We start from the raw sequence: 24,968 nt of genomic DNA, 5'->3' as shown, positions 1-24,968 counted from the left end.
GCAAGCCCTTATTGCCTCAGGGGAAAAAAATCTAAATTTCATTATCCTAGTAGCATTATAAGGTAGCATTATAAGACTGAAAGAAGATGACATAATACCATGTAAAGAATAGCAGATTGAGAATCAGAAGTCTTGAATTCAATTTCTTTCTCTTGCCCTAACTAGATACATTACAAACCAATTCATGAATAATTTAAACATCTTTTCAACAATAACACTAAAAAAGTAACTCATATTTAGATAATCTTTTACATGTTACAAAATATTTTCCTCACAAACCCCCTTCAAAGTCAATAATATAATTATTACCATTTTATAGATGAAGAAGCAGAGGTTCAGGGAGGATAGGTAACTTTCTAAAGGTTAGTTATCCATTATATACTAGATACTCTGAGAACTTCTGAGGAATAAATCAGTTTAACAAAATATAGTTCATCCCCTTAAAGAAATAATATCTAGCTATCATGGAAAAGGAGTAACAAGTCTTTATTGAGCATCTATTATGTGTGCAGTCTCTTTAAAAATGGTTTATTTGAATCTCCCAACAATCTTTAGAAGTAGATGCTATAACTACCCCCATTTTACAGTTAAGGAAATTGAGATAGACAGAACTTAAATGATAGAGTCACACAGCTAATAAGGATCTGAAGCTGAGGGTTTTCTGACCACAAGTGCAGTACTTTAATTTACTACAATATTTCCTGGCCTCTTTTAGAGATTATAAAACACACATGTCTATGGTACAAAGTAGAATATAACACCAGTGTGACTCACATTTCCTTGGCCCCAACTCCAGTCCTCTCCCAACTGCACCACCAACCAGGATACATCTTTAAGAATGATCCTGGATATTTTGTTTGGCTTCTCTGAGGACTATCTAAGCCTGAAGAAGCATAGGACATGATGGCTATACTATAATAAAATTTTCAGACACAATTATCATTGAAAACCTCTTGCTAGAGGTCATAAAGAGTGACAATCTGCAAATAGAAGCACCATGTATTAATAGGAGCAAGAGTTCTTTGAAGATTGAAGAATTCATTAATAACTTCACAGGACTATTGTGAGATTCATATGAGATGCAAATGTGGGTAAATAATTTTGCCACCATAAAGTGCATAAGTGCAAGCAATCATTAGTCATGCTTTTGTGAATAGGAAATTTCACTGGCTTTTAGGTTCAAATATTCCATGCTATTGGAATGGCTTCATGATGGGGACCACATGCTTAAATGTAGTGCTTTTTAAAAATAAAAATAATGCAGAAACAGATGGTCTATTTAAAATAAAAGTATGATTCTGGTTTAGCTTTAAGTAAGGGGTTCTATTTCCTTATTTTACATAATTACTTTTGATCTTTAAAATGATAAAACCTGACCCATTAAGGCTGAGGAAAGTGATAAAAATTTTTGAAAGAGAAGTCATTGGGTAAGTGGTAAAGTCTTTGTTTAATGACATCCAGGAAGATAAGAAACTAGGAAGAATCTCAGCTTCACAGAAGACCAGGAGTATCCTGATAAATGTTTATCAACTGGTTCTCTGAAAAAAATATGAAAGACATACTTTTAAGTTTAGTGTTCTTAGCCCCCTCCCCATGTTACCTCTTCTGTACAGTGTCCCTTGTTCCAATGCTCATGGGAGTTTTCTTTTAAGACTATTTTAGCCTTTTTTCTTATAACATTTGCTTCAGCTATTATTTCCAGAAATGAAATTCTGCCAAAAGGTTCCTGAGACATGTGGGTATATACACTTTGGGCCATTGTCATTCTAGCTTAAAGAAATACTTTCTAAGACTTTCTGTGAGTGGAAAGCAAATCATTTTTCTGCTGTAATCGGACTTGTGAATCTTAATCGAAATGCTTTACTTCCTTTATCCTCCCCCTATGTTTCTGAAATACCTTTCAAACCTTTTCTTTATGCTTGATCAGCCACATAAAATTGCCATTGGATTTTAAATGGATACCATATTTTTCATCTCTGCTGACAAAGAACTTTGACTACAGAGAAAGAAAGAATATTCGGAAAAAAAACCTTAAGATGCAACCATAGTCTGTTAAAGATTCATCATTCATTGGGGAAAAGAGTTATTGGGATTCAATGAAGTTATTCTAGATGAATCTCGTTAACTTTAAAGAGATATGTGGGAACTTCATCAGGCTTCTCTGGGATACCTGAACCCTCTTTCTATGAGCCAAAGTAAAGGTGTCCTCATATTTATTCAGGGTCTCTAATCTCTGTCCCATAATACCACTCACCCACAAGCTTTAGGTACAATAATTCCATGTGGCTCTAATTCATGGAGATAAATGGAGAGCATATTTGAAGAACTAACTATTGGGCATCCTGGGAATGTCTTTGTCCTTTCCTGCCAGTTATCACTCCTGTTTTCAAATCCTTTTGTGTCATTCTTAAAACTAACAACAATAAATGGGGATTCAAACTTCTTGTCTAATTTAGAATTGAAACCCAGGGCCATTTTTGGTGGTAATTAAAAAATATTTGAACGTAAATACAAGATGAAAAAAGGGGAACTATTGCCTTATATATAAGAACATAAGAGAAAATTCAATATAAAAATTAAATTTCAAGAACATGTATATATTAAATACTGTACATTGTTTTCAAAGCTGTCCAGCTTTTGTTTTCTTCTTGATTTTCTTTTGTTCCCTGCTGTATACTTTTTACAGCAATGTATATTTTCTGTGTCTCTGTGTGTATACGTATATATGCATAAAGATACATACACACCTATAAACAGATACATACACACATGTATGCACTGATATACATATAGGCATAATGGTTACAAACATATGTAAATATCTATAATATATGCATACATACATACCTATGCACTCAAAAACATATGTATGATATAAACACACATATATAAAGATCTATAAATACAATACACATATACACTCATATAAATATATGTATAATGTATACACGTATATAAATATCTCTAAACACACATATATAGTCATGCACATATATGTATAATATATACACATATATAAATATCTGTAACATACCGTGCTCATACATATATGTGTATAATATATATATATATATAATATACACAATATGTATAATGTTTACACATACATGTACTCATAATAATGTATACACACATGCACCCACATGCATATGTATATGATGCACACACACAGGCATCTATAAACATGCATTTATACACATTTACACTCATACACATATATGTAAGACCATTCTATGCTTATTTCCTCATATCATTTGTTTCTCTGAAGGTGATAGCTTATTCATTCAAAAATCCAATTCTCATCATATTTTTCTACCACAGTAATATTCCAAACCAATCACATTCTATCTGACAGATTGCCCATGAAAGTTTTCTCTCCAATTTTCTGCAGTCTTACTATTCTTGGCTACATAGGTTTCAGCTATACAAAAATATTTTAATTTAACGAAAATGAAATTATTCTTTTTACATTTCAACAATGCACTTATCTCATAATGTAGTTTAAAGTCTGATATTAAAGAAGCTTTTTCCTTTACATCTTTTTTTTCCTGGTCTCTTTGATGTTTCTGATCTTTTTTTCCCCTTCCAAATGAACTTTGCAATTATTTTTTCTCAGCAAAATAATTTTTTTAGTAATTTAATTTGGATGACATCAAATAAATAAATTAGGCAAAACCATCACATTAAACATAATATTGACTTTATCTGCCCATGAACAATAAATATTACTTCTGTTATTTATAATGAATTTATTTGTATAAAAAATATTTTATGTTTTTTTGATGTCTTTTTTGGCAGGTATACACTCAAATATTCTATCCTATTTATTTTAAGTGATCTAAAATAACACTGAATAATATTGCTGACACATAATGCAATTTCTCTATTTTTCAGTTTTGATTAAATCTATTTTGATTTTAACTTTGCCTGAGATCATGATTATATCCCTGTTTTTCTTTTAATACACTAAATTCTATCCCTGCCCTTTCTTTTATCTTTGTGTATATTTCTAATTTTTACATTTTCTGAAAGCAATATTTTGTTGAATTCAAATTTTTAATCTGCTATCTATTTCCATTTCATGGGTAAAATCATCCCATTCACATTCTCAGATACAATTGCTTTTTTGTATTGATTCTTCCCTTTAAATTTTGGGATCTTTTCACTGAACCTTGAAAATTTATGAGTTCATTAAATGTTAATTTCCCCCCATTCAGATTTATACTTAACTACGTTGGGTGTTATCCTGGGTCATAACCCCAGAAGTTTTACTCTGTGAAATACAGTATTCCAAGCACTACTTCCAAATATTTCCTTCAACATAGTAGCTGCTAGGTCTTATGTTATCCTCATTGTGGCTCTATCCCATCAAGCTGCTCTGAGATAATGATTTGTCTTTTTTTTTTTTTTGGTAGAGGAAATTTGGAGAGCTAAAATTTTTCTGAACTATTCTGCCCTCTTTCCCCAAGGCTATTCTTCTCCCCTATGGCTATAACAATTTGGATTCAGGGTGGATATTCCATTGCTTAGTAGCATTTCAAATCCACTGCAATAAGAGAGCCTATTAGGCTGTAATCAGTTCAATACCATAAGCAAGAACACTGGAACCCTGGGGCTTGTCAAAGTTTTTGATCATACAGCTCTATGCTTCTCATTTCTATCAGGGTGTGGGCAAAATATTTCCTATTCATTATTCAAAATGATGTCTATGGCATTTACTTCTGCATGTTTCAGTGAGGTCCCTTTATCCTCTGTTCTTCCACAATCCAACTCCTTTGCAAGGCTGAACATTACCAAGAGGAAGGAGAAGTCATAGAGTAATGAACCATGTGCTCAACTTTGGAGGCACATCACCATTCACTTGTCCAGGTTCTCTGTGTGAGTGTTTGTGTGTGTGTGTGTGTGTGTGTGAGAGAGAGAGAGAGAGAAAGAGAGAGAGTGCTTAGGGTCTATCATGTGTGATGGTAATTCGCATTCTTATAGTATTGAAAAGATACAACACACTCATAATACATTATTTCATTTATACTGCTTATAACCATTTAATTCAGCTAATAGGTATATTCTTTTCATTCTATGTATAAGGATACTAAGGTTCAAAGTGTGTGGAGGGAAGCTATACAAAGCTATATAATTATTAAATATAGCCTCATGGATTTGAAGAATTCAGGAAAACTATTTTAACCCACATACCAACAAGAATCTGCTCTATGACACAAAAGAAATTTTCATTTGGCTAAATGTTTCAGATATTGGCAGCCAGGTGGTACAGTGGGTAGAGCACTGGTCCTGGGGTTAGGAAAAAACAGTTCAAATCCAGATTCAGACACTTCCTGTTGTGTGAGCTCGGGCAAGCCACTTCATCTCTATTTGCCTCAGTTTCTTCAATGGTAAAATGAGGAAAATAATAGCACCTATGTCCCAGGATTTCTTTTAAGGTAAAATGGGGTGATATTCACAAAAATCTGGCACAGGGAAGGTACTTAATAAATGCTAATTTCCTTTATTCTTTTCTATGATACCACTTGGCTGTCCCTTCTAATTATACCTCTCCTAGTGCAGGCTAACATTGCATTTAACTTTTTTTGGCTCTGGTATTATAGCAATGACTTATATTGAACTCCTAATCCAATAAAGCTTTCAAATTTTTGTATTTTCCTTTACAATTTTTTTGGATACCTATTGTCTCTATATCATAGTCATTTTTGGAAAGAGAAAAAACATCTCCTCAAATTTCCTGCACTCCCACAATTGAATCCTCTCTTAGAACAAAGGAAAAATTAACCAAAAACATCCAGTACAGCTAGCTACAGTGTCCAACTCTGATAATATCTATGTATATATACATTATTTTGTCCAAGTATAGGGAGAATAATATATTTCATTATTTATGCCCTAGGGCCATAACTGATTTTTCATTTCTTCAGAGCTTTTAAGTTACATTATTTTAATTAGTGTATTTTTTATTTTATGTACTTAATACAAATTTAATTTTTTTTCATTACTCTGAGTTCCTTAGAGTTATAATTTCTTGAAGAAGAATATTGTAAAGTCTGGACTAGCTCTCTGGAGGACCTCATGATCAGCCCGAGTCCTTGGTCTTAGTGGAGGAGTTTAGGAGGCAGGAGAGCCATGTGGCTAGTCAAAGATGGAGTTTGGAATCTGGCATCTTCTCTTCTGTCTGTGGCTGAGAGCTGTGGCTGAGAGAGCCTTCTGCCTCTGACTCTCCCTCAAATACCCCAGCATGATTACATCACTACATCACACTGATAGGCAACAGTGCAAGGGCTAACTATAGTAGCATTACATCACCATATAACATTAAGTATATATACTTAACTAGAGATTAGCTAGAGAATCATTATTACATAAATCATACTTAGTCTTAAGTATACCTTTTCAAAGTTCTGACCCTCTATAGAATATTGCTCAAATATTTATGTATGTATATAGTTTTACCATTCCATATACTGTTTCTTATGTTTTACAAGGAATTCTGCTATGGATATCCTTGTATATATCAGATCTTTGCTTCTGTCTTTGACCTCCTTAAAGTATATGCCCCAATAGGGAACAGCGAGGTCAAAGGACCAGGACAATTGAATCCTCTCCTTACATGGATTCAAGTTGTCCAGCTCTGCCAAGAATAGATGGTAGATGAATGTGCTTGTTTTTCTATAAGTCTTACAATATTTACTATTCCAATTTTTGTCAAGTTTGTTAGTTGTGAATTGTTTATAACTGTAGTTTTCTAACATTTAGTCATTTGGAATCTGTTTTCACCTAGCCATTTGAATTTTCCTTTGAAAATTATTTTGTAATAATCCTTTGCCTATTTGTCTTTTGGAGGAAAGTTCTTGTTAAGTATTTTTATCAATTTTCTATAAATTAATGAATTAATGAAAAAGCAATTATTAAATATCTACTATATGCCAGGCTCTGTGTGAAGCACTAGAATGCAAATACAAAAATGAAATAGCTCTTATGCCCAAGAAACTTGTATCCTAATAGGAGGAAGTGACATTTATATGGAAGGAAGTAGGAGATTGCAAAGGGATCTTGATCTGGAATATTACAAGCATTTTAAATGGGATATTATTTCTAGTATTAATGGTAGCAATCATTTGACTACTATTCCTCAGAATAAGATCAATTGAAAAGGGGATAGAACAAACAATGGTAATATGGTTATATTGGAGAGATAGGGCTGAATTTCTTAGTAGATGGCTGGATGAAATGTGAAAAATCTTAAATACCAGATTTTCATCAATGATATTTGATGGAAATATTCTTTCCTACCTGACTGTTTCTCTTATTCTGTCTCCATTAATTTTATTTATGTGAGAATTTCTTAATTTCATTTATACAGTTTAAATGTGGAATATATGGAGACCTGGTCTCAGAGTCAGGAAGATATGAGTTTAAGTTTCACTGCTGACACAATCTGTACATGTCTCTGGCCAAGTTACTTAATTTCTCACTAGTGGTGTTAAACTCAAATAGTAATTGATTTTTGCTGTTCTATATTGACTTAGAAAACCACAAATTGACATTATCTATATTCTAATTTTTTTTATTTATTTTGTAAATATTTCCCAATTACACTTTAAGCTACTCATACCATATGGGCAATTTTTATTTCTAGAGTTTGACACCTCTTTTCTAGTCAATGTTCTAATATCAAGAGTTGGAGAACTGAGTATTGGTAGAGTAAGTTTCCTCTCCTACAAGTTTTCCATTATAATGAAATCAAAGTCTAATTACCTATATTAGGTTATTCATTTTGTTTTTTGTGATTCTTTTATGTAGGGTTGGGGATTCCTTGATAAGGAATTCTTCCTCTAGCCTTAATTATAAAAAAAATAATTCCTTCCATTTTCCTCAATTTTTTAAATGTTATGTTTTATATTTAAATCAAGCATCCATTCTGATCTCTTGCTGTTTAGCCATATCTCCCCCAACTCAAATTTGTAATGTTGTAGGACCCAGTGGTAAGATTTACCTAAAAATTTCTTAATGTTCTAGTTTGTCAAGATCAGTTTGTATCCTGATTCTGTCATTCCATGACAGCTGTCCCTCTCATCTTTGTGCCATGTGAAAATCTGATCAACATGCCAGCCAGCAAATATCTCTGAAGCATTCCTTTGAAGATTTTTTCCACTTGATACTAAACTGAATCATCTGAGTTTGGTACCAAATACACTTAATTGTACTAATTGTCAAGGGCACATTTCTTCATCTTTTCCACAAGAATGCCAAGAAAGATTTTGTTAAATGCTTTGTTAAGATCTGGGTAAATTATGCTTTTAGCATTTCCTATCTACTAGTCTAGCAAATAACCCTGTCCAAAAAGGAAATGAAGTTAATTGGACTTGATTTTGAGGAATTATTTTTTATAGCCATTTATATTTTTTGCTTCCTTTCCATGATATTTATTAACTATCCTTTTAATAATTTCTTTTTGGCTTTTCCTTGGAAAAAAGAAATTATTGAAAGGATAGGTTATACACACACACACACACACACACACACACACACACACACACACACACATATATATCAACAATTTGTCATTTGCAGATTCCATTGTCTTCCTTTTAAAAAACAATTAGAGTGAGCATCTGTCCTCTCTAGTAATATAGTACTTTTATTATTTATCATCTTGCAAAAAATCATTGATGTGGCTCACTGCTTACAAGTGGCCAACTCTTTCAATAACCCTGGCTTGTAGATTATATGGGCCTAATGTCTTAATTTCATCAAGGCTAGTTAGGTTCCTTCTTATTATCTCCCAGTTAATAGTGGATACCAATTCTTTATTAATTACTTTTATCCTTTATTTCCAGTCTAAAAAGAATTTTCATTGACAGTAAGATAATCCAGAAATAAAATAAGATTTGAGCAATTCTGTTTTTTTTTCCATTGGCATAACAGAAATAAGATGGCAATAAGATTCATGGCTCTCACATCATACAAGCTTCAGTGATTGCTTCCTGGAATTAGAATCTCTGGTTCATCTTGTGCATTGTCTACACCTCATGCATTTGTGAATAAACACCTTAAGCCATAAGTTTTATTGTTATTTCATTTTTTTTCATTTTCTTTTCCAGGTGAATTTCTGGGTATATCTATTATTATTGCTGTTCATCTACAACTAGTATCTAAGATATCTAGCTTGGAAGATATGACAACAACAAACATCTACATAGTGCTTTAAGGTTCAGAGCTTATAATAACTATCTCATTTGATGAATATCAGTCTTTTAAGAATTTATCCTGTAGGTATGGCTACACCCACTTTACAGATTGAAACACTGAGACTCAAAGAAATCAATTGATATGTCCACAGTCATCAGTTTATAAGTGTCAGAGAAAGGATTTAAATCTAGATCATCCTAACTGCAATTTAAATATTCTTTTCTATTACACTAGGTGTAGCCAGGCATTTCCCCCTAATTCCCTTATGTTCTGAGTTTGAATCCCTTTGGAATAGATTTGTAAAACAGAAGGGAAACATTCTTATTAGCTCATGTTAGAGACACTCCATTCTTGGCAAGGAGATTACTATTCCTATATCATAAATTGTGACCCAGATATCCAATCCCATTCTGAAGCACCATTTTCTCTTCTCTCTTCTCTTCTCTTGTTTTCTGTTCTCTCTTGTCTTCTCTTGTCTTTTTCTTTCTTTCTTTTTTTACATATTTCCTCGAGAATGGTGTTGGGAGAGAAAAATCAGAACAAAAGGAAAAATCTCAAGAAAAAAAAAACAGAAGAAAAAGAAAAAATAGTGAACATACCTTTAATCGAATTACATTCACTTTCCGTTACATTTCACTCTCATTGGATGCAGATGACATTTTCCACTTAAATAGAAATCATTTGGATTACTGAACCACTGAAAAAACCAAATCTAACATAGTTGATCATTGCACAATCTTGTTGTTGCTGTACAATGTTTTCCTGGTTCTGCTTGTTTCCTTCAACATCAGTTTATGCAAACCTTCCCAGGCCTTTCTGAAATCATTCTATTATTTATTTTACTTTCATAAACCTTAATTTATTCAGCCATTCCTCAATTGATGGGAATCTATTCATTTTCTAATTTTTTGTCATCACAAAAAGAGCTGCTACAAACATTTTTGCACATGCGGGGTCCTTTTCTTTTTTTATGATCTCCTTGGGATACAGTTGCAGTAATGGCATTGCTGTATCAAAAGGTATGCTCAGGTTTATAGCTCTTTGGGAATAGCTCCAAATTGCTCTCCAGAATGGTTAGATTATTTCAAAGCTTCACTAACAATACACTAGTGTCCCATTTCACATATCCACTCCAACATTTATCATTTTCTTATCCTATCATCTTAACCAAAATGAGAAGTTTAGATGGTTTCCCAAAGTTGTTTTCAATTTTCATTTATCTAATTGATAGTGATTTAGAGCATTTTTCCATATCACTATAGATGGCTTTTATTTCTTCATCTGAAAATTATCTGTTCATATTCTTTGACCATTTATCAATTGGGAAATGACTTATAGTATATAAATGTGATTCAGTTCTTTATATATTTTAGAAATGAGACCTTTATCAGAAGTGTAAAATTTCTTTCCCCAGTTTTCTAATTCTCTTTGAATCTTGGCTGTGTTGGCTTTCTTTGTGCAAAACTTTTTTTTTTTTTAACAGTTCTCTTTGTTTCTTTTTTTTTTAAGCTTTATATTTTCAAAATATATGAGTAGCTTTCAACATTGTCTTTTGCAAAAACTAGTCTTCCAAATATTTTTCCCTCTCTCCCTCCACCCCTTCCCCAGACAACTAATCCAATATATGTTAAACATGTGTAGTTCTATACATATTTCTACAATTATCATTCCACACAAGAAAAATGAGATCAAAAAGGAAAAACAAATGAGGAAGAAAATAAAAAGCAAGGAAATAACAACAAAAAAGTGAAAATACTATATTGTGATCCACACTCAGTTCCCCCAGTCCTCTCTCCATTACAAGATCACTGGAACTGGCCTGAATTACCTCATTGTTGAAAAGAACCATGTCCATCAGAATTGATCACTGTATAATCTTGCTGTTGCCATGTACAATGGTCTCTTGGTTTTACTCACTTCACTTAGCATCAGTTCACATAAGTCTCTCTAGGCTTCTCTGAAATCATCCTGCTGATTATTTCTTATAGAACAATAATATTCCATAACATCCATATACCATAACTTATTCAGCCATTCACTGACTGATGGGCATCCACTCAGTTTCTATATTTTGCCACTACAAAGAGGGCTGCCAAATGTTTTTTTGCACATTTGGGTCCCTTTCCTTCCTTTAAGATCTCTTTGGGATATAATCCCAGTAGAAACACTGCTGGATCAAAGAGTATGCAGATTGATAACTTTTTGAGCATAGTTCCAAATTGAAAAATCAATTTCTTAAGGTATCACCTGATAAATCTAGTTCTACTAAAATATATTGCTTATTGATTAAAATAACCCCAAAATACAATCCACCCATCTCATTCAGTTGTAGTGATATTTTTTCCCCAATACACCGCATATGTATTTACATTTTTAAAAACAAGTTTTTATTGGTATCCTTTATATACCACCATGATTTATCCTTCTCTTATCTAGAAGTCCATCCAATATGACAAATAGCATTTTCTAGATGACAAAAAAAAAGAAAAAGAAAAAGAAAAAAATTGGCACAAGTTATCATTCATCAATATAATTTTAAAATATTTGTAATGTACAACACTGATGGATTTCTTATCTCTACAAAGAATGGGATGTAAATATCACCTCATACCTCTTCTATTGTTAATTATTTTATGTTTATTTTTAAGATAATTTTGCAACATTCACTTTTGATTTCTTTGTGATTATTCTTTTTACATTGTAGTCCTTGTACTTTTTTTCTTGACTCAATTCATTCCATTTTGAAATAATTCATCTAAGTATTCTATATTACTTTGTTTTTAGTATATTCACAATTTCTTATAGCAGTTATATTCCATTGCATTTATGTATTTCATTTTTTAGCCATTAATCAACCAATGAGCATCTTTTCTAATTCTTTGCTATCACAAAAATGTTGCTGTATTTTGGCTTATAGAGAGACTTTCTTATCATCAATGACCTTCTTAAGGATATCTAGTAATGGGCTTTCTTGGACAAAAGATATGATGATTTTAGTAATTTTATTTGTCTAATTCCCAATTGCCTTCCAAAAGGATTGTATTAAGTTATAAATCTACCATCAATGCACTAGTATGTCTACCTTCCCATCACCCCTCCAATATTTATTATTGCTATTTTTTTTGCCATCTTTACCAATTTGCAGTGTATGAAGTGAAACTTCAGGGTTGTCTTAATTGGATTTATCTTGTTATTATTAACAATTAACAAAATTAACAATTACTTTAAAGAATGCTTAGTGATTTGAAGCATTCTTTAAAGTAATTGTTAATAGTTTGCAATTCATTTTTTGAGAACTATTAATATTCTTTGATCACTATGGCTTTTGTGATTTTATATAGATATTACATGTATCTATACACACATAGATATATACAAATAAGTACATGCATATATATATGTATATACTTCATTGCTTATATATCTTTGATATGAAATAAAGTGGTAATTACCATGAATATTTCACCTTCAGATAATTATAATATATTAATTGAACTCAAGAAGTAATTTTACCATCTCTGATAAATTCAGGGTCACACATTCACATTTTTCAAAAATTTCACAAATATGAATTGAACTATTTTTCACATAAAAAGAACTGTAAAGTCAGATTTTTAGCAGTCATTCAAATCTATTTATTTCAGTTTTGACATTATTCAAAAGAAACATACTAATTTTGTGATGGCAAAAGGAAAAGTCAAATACACAGAATCATTTGAATCAGAATATTAAATCTGGAAGAGAACTTTGGGATCATCTAATTCAATTTCCACTTCATGGATAAAGAAACAAATCCAGAAAAGTTAAATAAAATGGAAAAGTAGATCCATGGAACAGAGTGGAACAACAGGTAAATATATTAAGCTTGTATTTGAATTAAGTTGTAGAGATTTAAGTTTTGATTGTAAGAACTAATTATTTGGTAAAAATTTTAAGAACACCTGGAAAGCAGTCAGGCAGAAATTGGACATAGACCAATAGCTTACACCATTTACCAAAATGAAATAAAAATGGATACATTACTTAAATAGAAATATTACAAGAAAATTTGAAGATTATAGAACATATTATCTATCAGATTTATGGACTAGCAAACAATTTATGAATAAATATGAAATAGAAGAATGAGGTGTTAAAAGGGATTATTTCAATTACATCAAATTAAAAAGGTTTTGTACAAATGAAAAAATATAATCAAAATACTTTTATAGACATTTTTTCAGATAAAGGTTTCATATTTCAAGTATATAAAGAACTTTATCAGATCTCTAAGAATACTATTCATTTATTCTGCAAATGATAAATGGCAAGAGGCTATGAATAGGCAGTTTTCTGAGGAAGAAATCAAAAAAATTTATAGCCATATGAAAAAATGTTCTAAATCATTATAGATTAGAGAAATGCAAATAAAAAACAACCTTGAGATGTAATTTTATACCTATTAGATTAGGTAAAATGGTGAAAGGGAAAGCAAAAAATGTTGGAGGGGATGTGAAAAAATTGAAACACCAATTCATTGTTGTTAAAATTGAATTGATATAACTATTTTGAAAAACAATCAAGAATTATGCTCAAAGAGTTTTCTAATTTCTTATGCCTTTTGACCCCAAGATGATTAAGTAAAAAAGAAAAAGAACTTATTTGTTCTAAAATGTTTATAGCATCTCTCTTTGTAGTGGCAAAAAACTGAAAATTGTTGCCTTCAGTTGAGCAATGACTGAACAGGTTGTGCTATATGATTGGGATGTAATACCACTGTGCTATAAGGAATGATGAGCTTGGTGATTTTAGAAAAACATGGATAGACTTGAATGAAATAATAAAAAGCAGAGAACTAAGATAATGTTTTAACAACAATATTGTTAAAGACAGCTTAGAGTGACTAAGTCATTTTGACAATTCTAAAAACCCAAATTAACTACATAAGTCAATCTAGATCTCTATTGCAATAGTAGTGCTTTGTAGCACTTGCTACAATAGTAGGATGCTAATTTAGAGGCCATATTTGATTTCACAGTTTTCTGTGAAAGTTTCATAGAAATGCACTGCTCTGATGGCAGGAAGTAATTAGTACCACAGAAGTGACATGATTTAGGAAGAGCTGAAGGCAGTTAGTTAAGGGAGAAAATGCCAGGTACCTCTGGGAACTACTTTTCCTCTGGGTAATTCATTACTTACATAGCTGTTTGCCATGCAACTAATAAGCAGTTCTGGTTTAACTGGTTGATGTGAAGTCAGGGGGAAGTAGGGTTTATGCCAGCTTTTATATACAAAGTAAACAGAATGAAAGAGAAAAAGCTGTTTATAATTGTTGCTTTCATTTTCTTTCCTCTCACTTTGAAATCTATTACAATCTGGATTCTGACCTCATCATTCAAATGAAACTGCTTTCTCCAAATGTTCCTTTATCTATGTTCTTTTTACTATCAAATCTGATGGCCTTTTTCAATCTTCTTCCTTCCTGATTTTTTGGTTACTTTTGACACTACCTTTCTTTTTGGATACTTTCTCATTTCTCTGAGTTTTTGTAAAACTGCAACTTTCTGATTCTTCTATCTGTTTGACCATCACTCAGTAAATTCCACAGAACTTAGGATGAAATATGTTATCATATTTCATCAAGGCAGAGAAGTGATAAACTCAGAATACAGATTGATGAAACTATATTAATAGAGAAGAGACTTTTGAGGCTTTTGGGTTGAACCCCTTTATTTCACAGATGAGGAAACTGAGGTCCAGGGAAGTAAAGTGATTTGTTGTTCAGTTGTTTAGTCCTGTCTGATTTTTCATGACTCTGTTTCATATTTTCTTGGCAAAAATACTGGGGTGGTTTACCCTCTTCCTCTCCAACTCATTTTACAGATGAGAAAACTGAGACAAAGAGGATTAGGTGACTTGCCCACAGTCCCTTAGCTAGGGCTTGAAGCTGGATTCAGATTGAAGAATATGAGTTTTCCTCACTTTGAGTCTGTTGTTCTATCCATTGGGCAACCAGCTGCCCCAAGGCAAAAAATTTGCTAAGAGTCAAATAGCAAAGTGTTCGAGGCAAGATTTGAATTCATGTTTTTCTTTGACTTCATGTCCAATGCTCTACCTATTGTATTGACAGCAAACACACTTCCTCAGTATCATGGGAAGAGAAATGAATATGGAACCAGGGGTCCTAGATTTTAAACCTGCTTTTGATATTTAATACATTGAGTAAATCACTTCCCTGTTTCTGAACATCCAGCTTCTGTGTAAAAAGAAGAGGCTGGTTTACATGATATCTTGGGTCCCATGAAATCTTAAATTATATTATACCTACTAAGATAGAAAGTTGAAGAACACATCTGTGAGGAGGCATATACCTGACCCAGGGAATGAAAAGCAATCAACTTAAAATAATTTCTTAGATTTAAAAAAAATGTATTGTTGTGTAGAATGATCTGATGATTCAAGTAATCCCAACTATCAGAACATAGTGTTGAACTGAATGTTTTAGAGTAGTAGGCCTAAAATCAGGAAAGCTCATGTTCTTGAGTCTGAATCCACTTTCAAGACTAACTATGTGACTCTGGACAAATCACCTAATCTTGTTTAGCTCAGTTTCCTCATCTATGAAAATTAGTTGGAGAATAAAATGGTAAGTCACTCCAGTATCTTTGTTAAGAAAACCTGAAATAGGCTTATGAAATGTCAGACATGACTGAACAACTAAACAGCAAATTGCTTAATCTCTCTGTAGCTCAGTGTCCTCATCTGTAAAATGAACTGAATTTTTTCAACCCAGTCTTTTGAATAGCATAGGTGAAAAGCTAAGTCGTAGTAGGGAGATGCCTTCAACTTTTTTTTTTTTAGCATCTAAATCACTCCTTTCTAATAAGTTAAGGGATAAGGAAGGAGAAGCACATGAATTACTGCAGCATCTCTTTAGAGTATGGAGCAACAAATATTAAAAGGTCTACTTTAATAGATTTTTAATAGAACTAAAGGTATGCTAAGCAGTGTATTGTGCTTCATTTTCCTCATCTGTAAAGTGAAGAGATTGGACTTGTTGACCTTCAAGACTTCTTCCAGCTCTATTCTATTATCTTATGATCATAATTCCTATCAATCATCTTAGCAAAAATGATTTATCATTGTTATTTGGAAACCTCAATTAAAAAAGTCCTTAGAAACAGCTTGGTACAGAAGCTAAGTTTTGCATTTGGAGTCAGGAAGTTTGTAGAAGAAGAAAATTCCTCCTTTTACTGATGTAGAAAACATCATAGAGATGAAGTGATTTGTAATAGCATCAGAATTTGAATCCATGTCTCCTAACTCCAATTTTAGTATTCCTTCCACTATATTTTGGTATATTTGACTTAGTCATAAAAGAAAGCATATAGCTAATTGGGTTTCTCAGACTCATAGTTTCTTTGCTTCTTTGACTTTACATATGTCTACTTTTACTCCATAGCATTGCTATCACTAAACTAGCCATTGGTCCATGACTTTCCTCAACTTCTGTGATTTTAAACTTATTTTCTCTCCTCTCCTCTACTATCTCTTTAGCCTCATTGGTACTTCCAATAATTAGGATTTCTCCTAATTTCTTAATCCATTACCCTCAGTCTGGATGCAATTTTCCAATTGCATTCAGTTCAAATCCAAATCCAAAAAGCTGGATTTCCAATACTAAATTCCAAAAAAAAGTGTACTTCAAATGTTTACCTTTTTAATGTTTTAGATTTTATTTCCCTTTTAATCTACAACCCTCATGAAAGTTAACATTAAATAGAAGAATATGATAGGTAAGCAAAGACCTTCATCTCAAGGTAGAATACTAAAACAGTGATAAAGACAGAAAATATTATGGTTAGATTTCAAAGATAAAACTTTTGCATCATAAAAACAAAAAGAAAGCTTCATGGCAGAGAATTTAGAATGTCATATATCTTTGCTTGGAAGATAACTGACCATGTCTGTGTGAATATAGTGTTTTAAGGAATTCCTAGATATACTGTATATCTCAGCCCAGATATACAATTTACTTGGTTATTCCAACTTTCCATCCTTCAGGAAGTGGTTATGCACAGGACAAGCTTCACAAAGATAAATAGACTCGGGCTTTCTTGGATTAAACTTTTTTTTTTTATTATAGCTTTTTATTGATAGAACATATGCATGGGTAATTTTTCAACATTGTTCCTTGTACTCATTTCTGTTCCAACTTTTCCCTTCCCTCCCTCCACCCCCTTGCCTAGATTACAGGCAGTCTCATACATGTTAAACATGTTAAAGTATATCTTAAATACAATATATGTGTACAGATCCATACAGTTCTCTTGTTGCACAAGAAAAATCAGATTCAGAAGGTAAAAATAACCTGGGAAGTAAAACAATGCAAACAGTTTACACTTATTTCCCAGTGTTTCTTCTCTGGGTGTAGCTGATTCTGTCCATCATTGATCAAACAGAACTGAATTGGATCTTCTCATTGTCAAAGATATCCATTTCTATCAGAATATATCTTCAAATAGTATGGTTGTTGATGTGTATAATGATCTCCTGGTTCTGCTCATTTCACTTAGCATCAGTTCATGTAAGTCTCTCCAAACCTCCCTGTATTCTTCCTGCTGGTCATTTCTTACAGAACAATAATATTTCATAACATTCATATGCCACAATTTACCCAACCATTCTCCAATTGATGGGCATCCATTCAATTTCCAGTTTCTAGCTACTACAAAAAGAGCTTGCCACAAACATTTTGTCACATACAGGTCCCTTTCCCTTCTTTAATATCTCTTTGGGATATAAGCCCAGGAGTAACACTGCTGGATCAAAGAATATGTGCAGCTTGATAACTTTTTGAGCATAGTTCCAAATTGTTCTTTAGAACAGTTGGATACAGTCACAACTTCACCAACAATGCATCAGTGTCCCTGTTTTCCTGCATCCTCTCCAATATTCATCATTATCTTTTCCTGTCACCTTAGCCAATCTGACAGGCGTGTAGTAGTATCCAAGAGTTGTCTTAATTTGCATTTATCTATTCAATACTGATTTGGAATACCCTCTCATATGAGTAGAAATAGTTTCAATTTCATCTGAAAATTGTCTGTTCATATCCTTTGATCATTTATCAATTGAAGAATGGCTTGATTTCTTATAAATTAGAATCAATTCTCCATATATTTTGGAAATGAGGCCTTTATCAGAGCCTTTACCTGTAAAAATGTTTTCCCAGTTTATTGCTTCCCTTCTAATCTTGTTTGCATTAATTTTGTTTATACAAAAGCTTTTTAACCTGATATAATAAAATTTGTCTATTTTGTGATCAATAATGATCTCTAGTTCTTCTTTGGTCACAAATTCCTTCCTCCTCTACAACTCTGAGAGGTATACTATCCTATGTTCCTCTAATTTATTTACAATCTTATTCTTTATGCCTAAGTCATGTACCCATTTTGATCTTATCTTGGGGTATGATGTTAAGTGTGGGTTCATGCTTAGTTTCTGCCATACTAATTTCCAGTTTTCCCAGCAGTTTTTGTCAAATAGTGAATTTTTATCCCAAAAGTTGAGATCTTTGAGTTTGTTAAACACTAGATAGCTATAGTTATTGACTGTTTTGTCCTATGAACTTAACCTATTCCACTGATGAACTAGTCTATTTCTTAGACAATACCAAATGGTTTTGGTACCACTGCTTTATAATATAGTTTTAGATCACGTATAGCTAGGCCATCTACATTTGATTTTTTTTTCATTGATTTTCACTTTTCATTGAAAGACTTGATTTTGTTGTTATTTTTTCTAGGTCATTAAAATACTTTCTTGGGAGTCTGATTGGTATAGCACTAAATAAATAGATTAGTTTAGGTGGTATTGTCATCTTTATTATATTTGCTTGGCCTATCCAAAAGCACTTAATATTTTTCCAATTGTTTAAATCTGACTTTATTTGTGTGGAAAGTGTTTTGTAATTTTGCTCATATAACTCCTGACTTTCCTTTGGCAGATAGATTCCCAATATTTTATGCTATCAACAGTTATTTTAAATGGAATTTCTCTTTGTATCTCTTGTTGTTAGATTTTGTTGGTGATGTATAAAAATGCTGAGGATTTATGTGGATTTATTTTGTAACCTAAAACTTTGCTAAAGTTGTAGATTATTTCTAATAGCTTTTTAGTAGAATTTCTGGGGTTCTCTAAGTATACCATCATATCATTAGCAAAGAGTGATAACGTGGTTTCCTCATTACCTACTCTAATTCCTTTAATCTCTTTCTCAACTCTTATTGCTGATGCTAGCATTTCTAATATAATATTGAATAGTAATGGTGATAGTGGGCAAACTTGCTTCACTCCTGATCTTATTGGGAATGGTGCCAGTTTATCCCCATTACATATGATGCTTATTGATGGTTTTAAATAGATACTACTCAAGTGTTTTTAAATAGGAATGGATGTTGGATTTTATCAAATGCTTTTTCTGCATCTATTGAGATGATCATATGTTTTTTGTTAATTTGGTTATTGATATAGTCAATTATGCTAATAGTTTTTCTAATAATGAACCAGCCTTGCATTCCTGGTATAAATCATAATTGGTCATGGTGTATCATTCTGGGGATGATTTTCTATAATCTTTTTGCTAATATTTTATTTAAGATTTTATCATCAATATTCATTAGAGAGATTGGTCTATAATTTTCTTTCTCTGTTTTCAACCTACTGGTTTAGGTATCAGTATCATGTCTATGTCATAAAAGAAATTTAGTAGGGCTCTTTAAATCCCTATTTCAAATAGTTTATATAGCATTGGAGTTAATTGTTTGGTAGAATTCACATATTAATCCATCTGGTCCTGGGGTTTTTTTCTTAGGGAGTTGATTAATAGCTTGTTTTATTTCTTTTTCTAAGATAGGACTGTTTAACCAATTTACTTCTTCCTCTGTTAATCTGGGCAAGCTATATTTTTGAAGGTATTCTTCCATTTCATTTAAGTTATCAAATTTATTGGCATAAAGTTGGACAAGTAGCTCCTAATTATTACTCTAACTTCCTCTTCATTAGTGGCAAGTTCTCCCTTTTCATTTTTAAGACTAACAATTTGACTTTCCTCTTTCCTTTTTCTAATCAAATTTACTAAGGGTTTATCTATTTTGTTGTTGTTGTTGTTTTTCATAGAATCAACCTTTAGTTTTATTTATTAATTCAATAGTTTAGCTTCCAATTATTTTTGGTATATTTTCCCATGGTTTTTTATTGAATGTAATTTTCATTGCATTGTGTTCTGAAAAGGATACATTTACTATTTCTGCCTTTCTGCATTTTAATTTGAGATTTTTATGTCCTAATATGTGGTCAATTTTTGTATAGGTTCATAGAAAGTGTACTCCTTTCTGTCTCCATTTAGCTTTCTCCAAAGATCTATCATACCTAACTTTTCTAGTCTTCTATTTACCTAATTGACTTCTTATTTATGTTTTGGTTTTATTTATCTAGTTCTGAGAGTGCAAGGTTGAGATCTCCTACTATTATAGTTTTGCTGTCTATTTCTCCTTGCAGCTCTCTTGGTTTCTCCTTTAAGAATTTAGATGACGTACCACTTGGTGCATGTTTAAATTTGATATTGCTTCATTATCTATGCTACCCTTTAGCAAGATATAGCTTCCTTCCTTATCTCTTTTAATTAGATAAATTTTTGCTTTTGCTTAATCTGAGATCAGGATGGCTATTCCTGATATTTTTGACTTCACCTGAAGCATAGTAGATTCTGCTCCAGCCTTTTACCTTTACTCTGTGTGTATCGCCCTGCTTCAAGTATGTTTCCTGTAAACAAGATATTGTAGGATTCTGGCTTTTAATGCAGTCTGCTATCCCCCTCTGCTTTATGGGGGAGTTTACCCCACCACATTTATCATTAAAAAGATTTTGCAAGGGTCAGTATTGGAAAAATTACCCATGCATACGTTTGGTAAATAAAAAGCTTTAGGAAAAAAAAGACAAAGAAGACTGAAGAGAGAAGAAAAATGGAAAAAGTATTGTGATAAAATTGTCTTCTCCATATGAAGTATATGGAATCACCATATTTAGAACCTAACATTAAAGTTCCTGTGGTCTTTACAGAGAAAATAGAAATGGTACTAAAGCTGGTAAAAATAGCCAGATTGGATCACACACACACACACACACACACACACACACACACACACACACAAAATGTATGCTTGAGATAATATATTTTCAATATATTTCAATATATTGAAAGATTGATTTATAAGATATCTAAAGGAAGAAAACACATGGAAAATATCCTCGATCTTATTGGTACAAAAAAAAGACTGACACAATATCATGCTATTGTGCTCACTTGTGTTAACTTTATTTTCCCTTTGAAACAAAATGCTTCTGAGGATCATCTTTATTTGGGCATCTTTTTTTTTCAGTGTGTTAATAGGGCATAACCAATTTTTGGAAGTGATATTTAACAATGGATCATATTTATTTTTACCTTACAATTAACTGGAAGATATAGAGAAAAAAATAATGTTATTGTGTTTTTTGTTTGATGATTATAAAATAAAGCATTCAGCTCAACAGTGCCCTATACACTTTCTTACAACCAGATGTCTCCTATCCATATATGCAGATCATCCAGGATTTCTTGAAAATAGGACAGTAGCATCAATTTGGCAACAATGTAGAGGATAGATTAGCAAGAAGAAAGATTTTAAGCAGACAAAGAAATTAGTGTGATACTATGTTATAATAATTAACTCATTTTAAGCCTATGGATAATATAATTGCTCTTTGGGTCTATGTACTTCCCTTCTTGCTGTATGAAATTAATTTTAGGTAGAGAGTTAGGAGCATAGTCATAAATATAATCTCAAGATATAAATAACATTCATAGCTTTCTGAGCCTTACGCAAATGCAATGGCCTTTAGAACAGCTCCTAGTATAGATATGATGATGTGTAGGTCAAAAACAAAAGGTGGAAGGCTTACCTCTTCATCAAAAGTGGCACTAAGAAGGATTTTGAATTAGGAAGTAAAAAAAGCTCATGATATTCCTCCTTTTTCTGTTAAGTAGGAAGTGAAGTTCTCTGATAAGAGGAAAGGAAGAAATGATGTAAAAGGTCTGAGAAGAGAAAATTTAAAACAGTTGCTATGGAGGGTGTGTTAGGGAGCCAATTAGTGAAGAATAGATACATCTTTCCATATCAACGAGGACCCAGGTAATATAAATTTTTGATCGAGGATACATGCCTTTCTCCAGAAATATTCAACTCGGTCTTTGACGGCATGCAAAAGGGAATAACTATTATTGGAGAGGGTTGCCAGGAATGTCAAAAAGATGTAAGGAGTATGAAGCGAAAAGATTCAGGATAAAGAAGAGTTTGTTAAATAGAACAGTACATTCAGAGGGCAAGCATCTTATCAACCAAAGTAGTTTAGCTGTGGGAAGATATGAACCAGCAAATTTTCACAAAGAGCCCAGCTTAACTTTAGATCATTATTTGTATTAGTCTAAGAGATTAATGATTTAGTCTATTTAAAGCTTGGAATCAGAGGGGGGAGCGTGTAACAGTGGGGATATTGTAGAAGATAAATGAATAGACCTTTACAGCATGGTTCACTATCTTGTCCCATCTTTTTTCAAATCCAAACATGGGGCACATTAACATTCAATGCCTCCCCCCAAATTAAATATACCATGTTGGCCTGAATATAGGATATACTCCTAAAATAAGATCTCACAAGAATATGTTTGTGATATATATATATATATATATATATATATATATATACATACATACATACACACACATACATATATTGACATGTACATTTGTTTGAAAATTCAAATATATAATTTCTTATATGAAGAATTATAAAATTACTATAAGGAAAATTATTTTTTAAATTTTAGATTTGATTTGATAAAATTTACATTACATATTATAATAAAATTCCTTGTTCTTCAAAAAATCTCATCCCAATGACACTGAGAATATGATCATAAACCACAATTAGATTTTGTTCCAGATTTTGGAGGAAAGTACAGTCTATATTCTGTTTTCAAAAAGTTTTGTGATTGTCAAAATTTGTATATTGTCTATGCTGTACTTCATTATTGTAGGTAGTCAGGAATCAACTGTCTATACAAAAAGAATGAAATACTATAAATTTAAAACACAAAGCAATAAGCCCCTTTTTTCCTCCCAGCCCAATGTCAATCCTTGCAACTCTATGCCTTACTTATCTATTTTGCATGATCCTTGAGTGGTGTGTTGAATTTAAACATCGTTTGTCAAATAATGGGACAAAATCATATAAAACATAAAATGAAAACATGTTCTAAGTTCAGAGGGCTTCCTTTAATTTGAAGGTCATTGCATTTAGAATCAGAGGTCCTGAATTTGAATCTCAGTTCTGCTACTTATTTGTGTGACCTGGGGCACTAAGTTCCTCATCTGTAAAATAAGCATGATTAGTTTTGATGATTTCTTAAGTCCCTTCCAGTACTTGGTCCTATGACCTGCGACATTCTTTATGATCCAATAAGATAAGACCTTTTCCTCCTGAATGTCCTTCATTTGGGATGTTATATAATGTCCTAAATAGAAAATGATGAACAATTTGATAGTCGATTATCAGCAGGATGATTACTATAAAAAGTGCTCTGACTTAAAGCCAATAGACTCTTATTTCTCTCATGTCTTTATGATTCTGAAATGAACTGATTGAAATGAAAAGTGCCAAATGACAAAGTACTATAATACTACATAGGATATAGAGAGTGGCAAGTTTGAGCCATGATACTGAGCTTGAGCAACTTGAGATAGAAAACACCTGCTACCTTAGTGATGATGGTCTTTGGCTTTATCTGTGTTTCCTGACTGTTCTTCTACAAAACAGTACAAGTGACCAGAATTTTTTTTTGTTAACAAAACCTTAAGAAATCAAACAAAAATAACTATGACTTTCTTCCCTTCTACCATTTTTCTGGTATTCTGCTGTTCTCCTTAGCTTCCCTCTCTTTTCTAGGCTCTCAGCCAAAGACCCTGTGTCACCAAGAGCTGACAAGCTAAAAATGAAATAGGAGGCAGAGAATTTTGATAGCTTACTTGTCTAAGGTGTAGTTTGAGTTAGGAAACTTGTCTGTAGTGCATAAACTTCAGCGTGTTCACTTTGCTTATTTGGAACTCCAAATACTGAAGTGTTTTAGCTAATGCAGCTTCTACTATTAGATGGTGAAATATAATTTTACATGAAAACAGCAAATAAAATAATAGTTCAAAATCACCACAATAGGTAAATAATACTTCATAAATTCTTTCATTTCCAGTTATTTACAGAAAGTATCTCAAGCAGAAATTCTTATTATGGAACCTGAGAATTAAAAAATCCCCTTTAATAATAAAATTGTTTCCTTAGCTCTATGTACTTTATTTTATAAATTTAAAAACATTAATTCTCAAAAAGTTTCACCAGCCTGCCAAAAGAGTTTATGACATAGAGGGCTTAAGAATCTCAGATCTTGGGGATTAAAACTATTCTACATTGCAGAGGGGAACCCCATCTTCAAGGGAATTTGCAAGAATGTTTGAATCCCAGATCCAGAGATCAATAGTACAAGAACAGGTTTTTCAAGCTAAATTTGTTATTTCTGTGAAAAGATAAAGCTACAACATTAGACTTATCAAAGTATAACAGGTCACTGCTTATAAATGGAAATAAGCCTGGATAATCCTTAAGTATTGTTGGAATAGAGATAATTCCACCCACGA

The sequence above is a fragment of the Antechinus flavipes genome, chromosome 2 (genome assembly GCF_016432865.1).
Source record: "Antechinus flavipes isolate AdamAnt ecotype Samford, QLD, Australia chromosome 2, AdamAnt_v2, whole genome shotgun sequence".
In the NCBI taxonomy this organism is placed as follows: domain Eukaryota; kingdom Metazoa; phylum Chordata; class Mammalia; order Dasyuromorphia; family Dasyuridae; genus Antechinus; species Antechinus flavipes.
Note: the sequence above shows the minus strand (reverse complement) of the source record.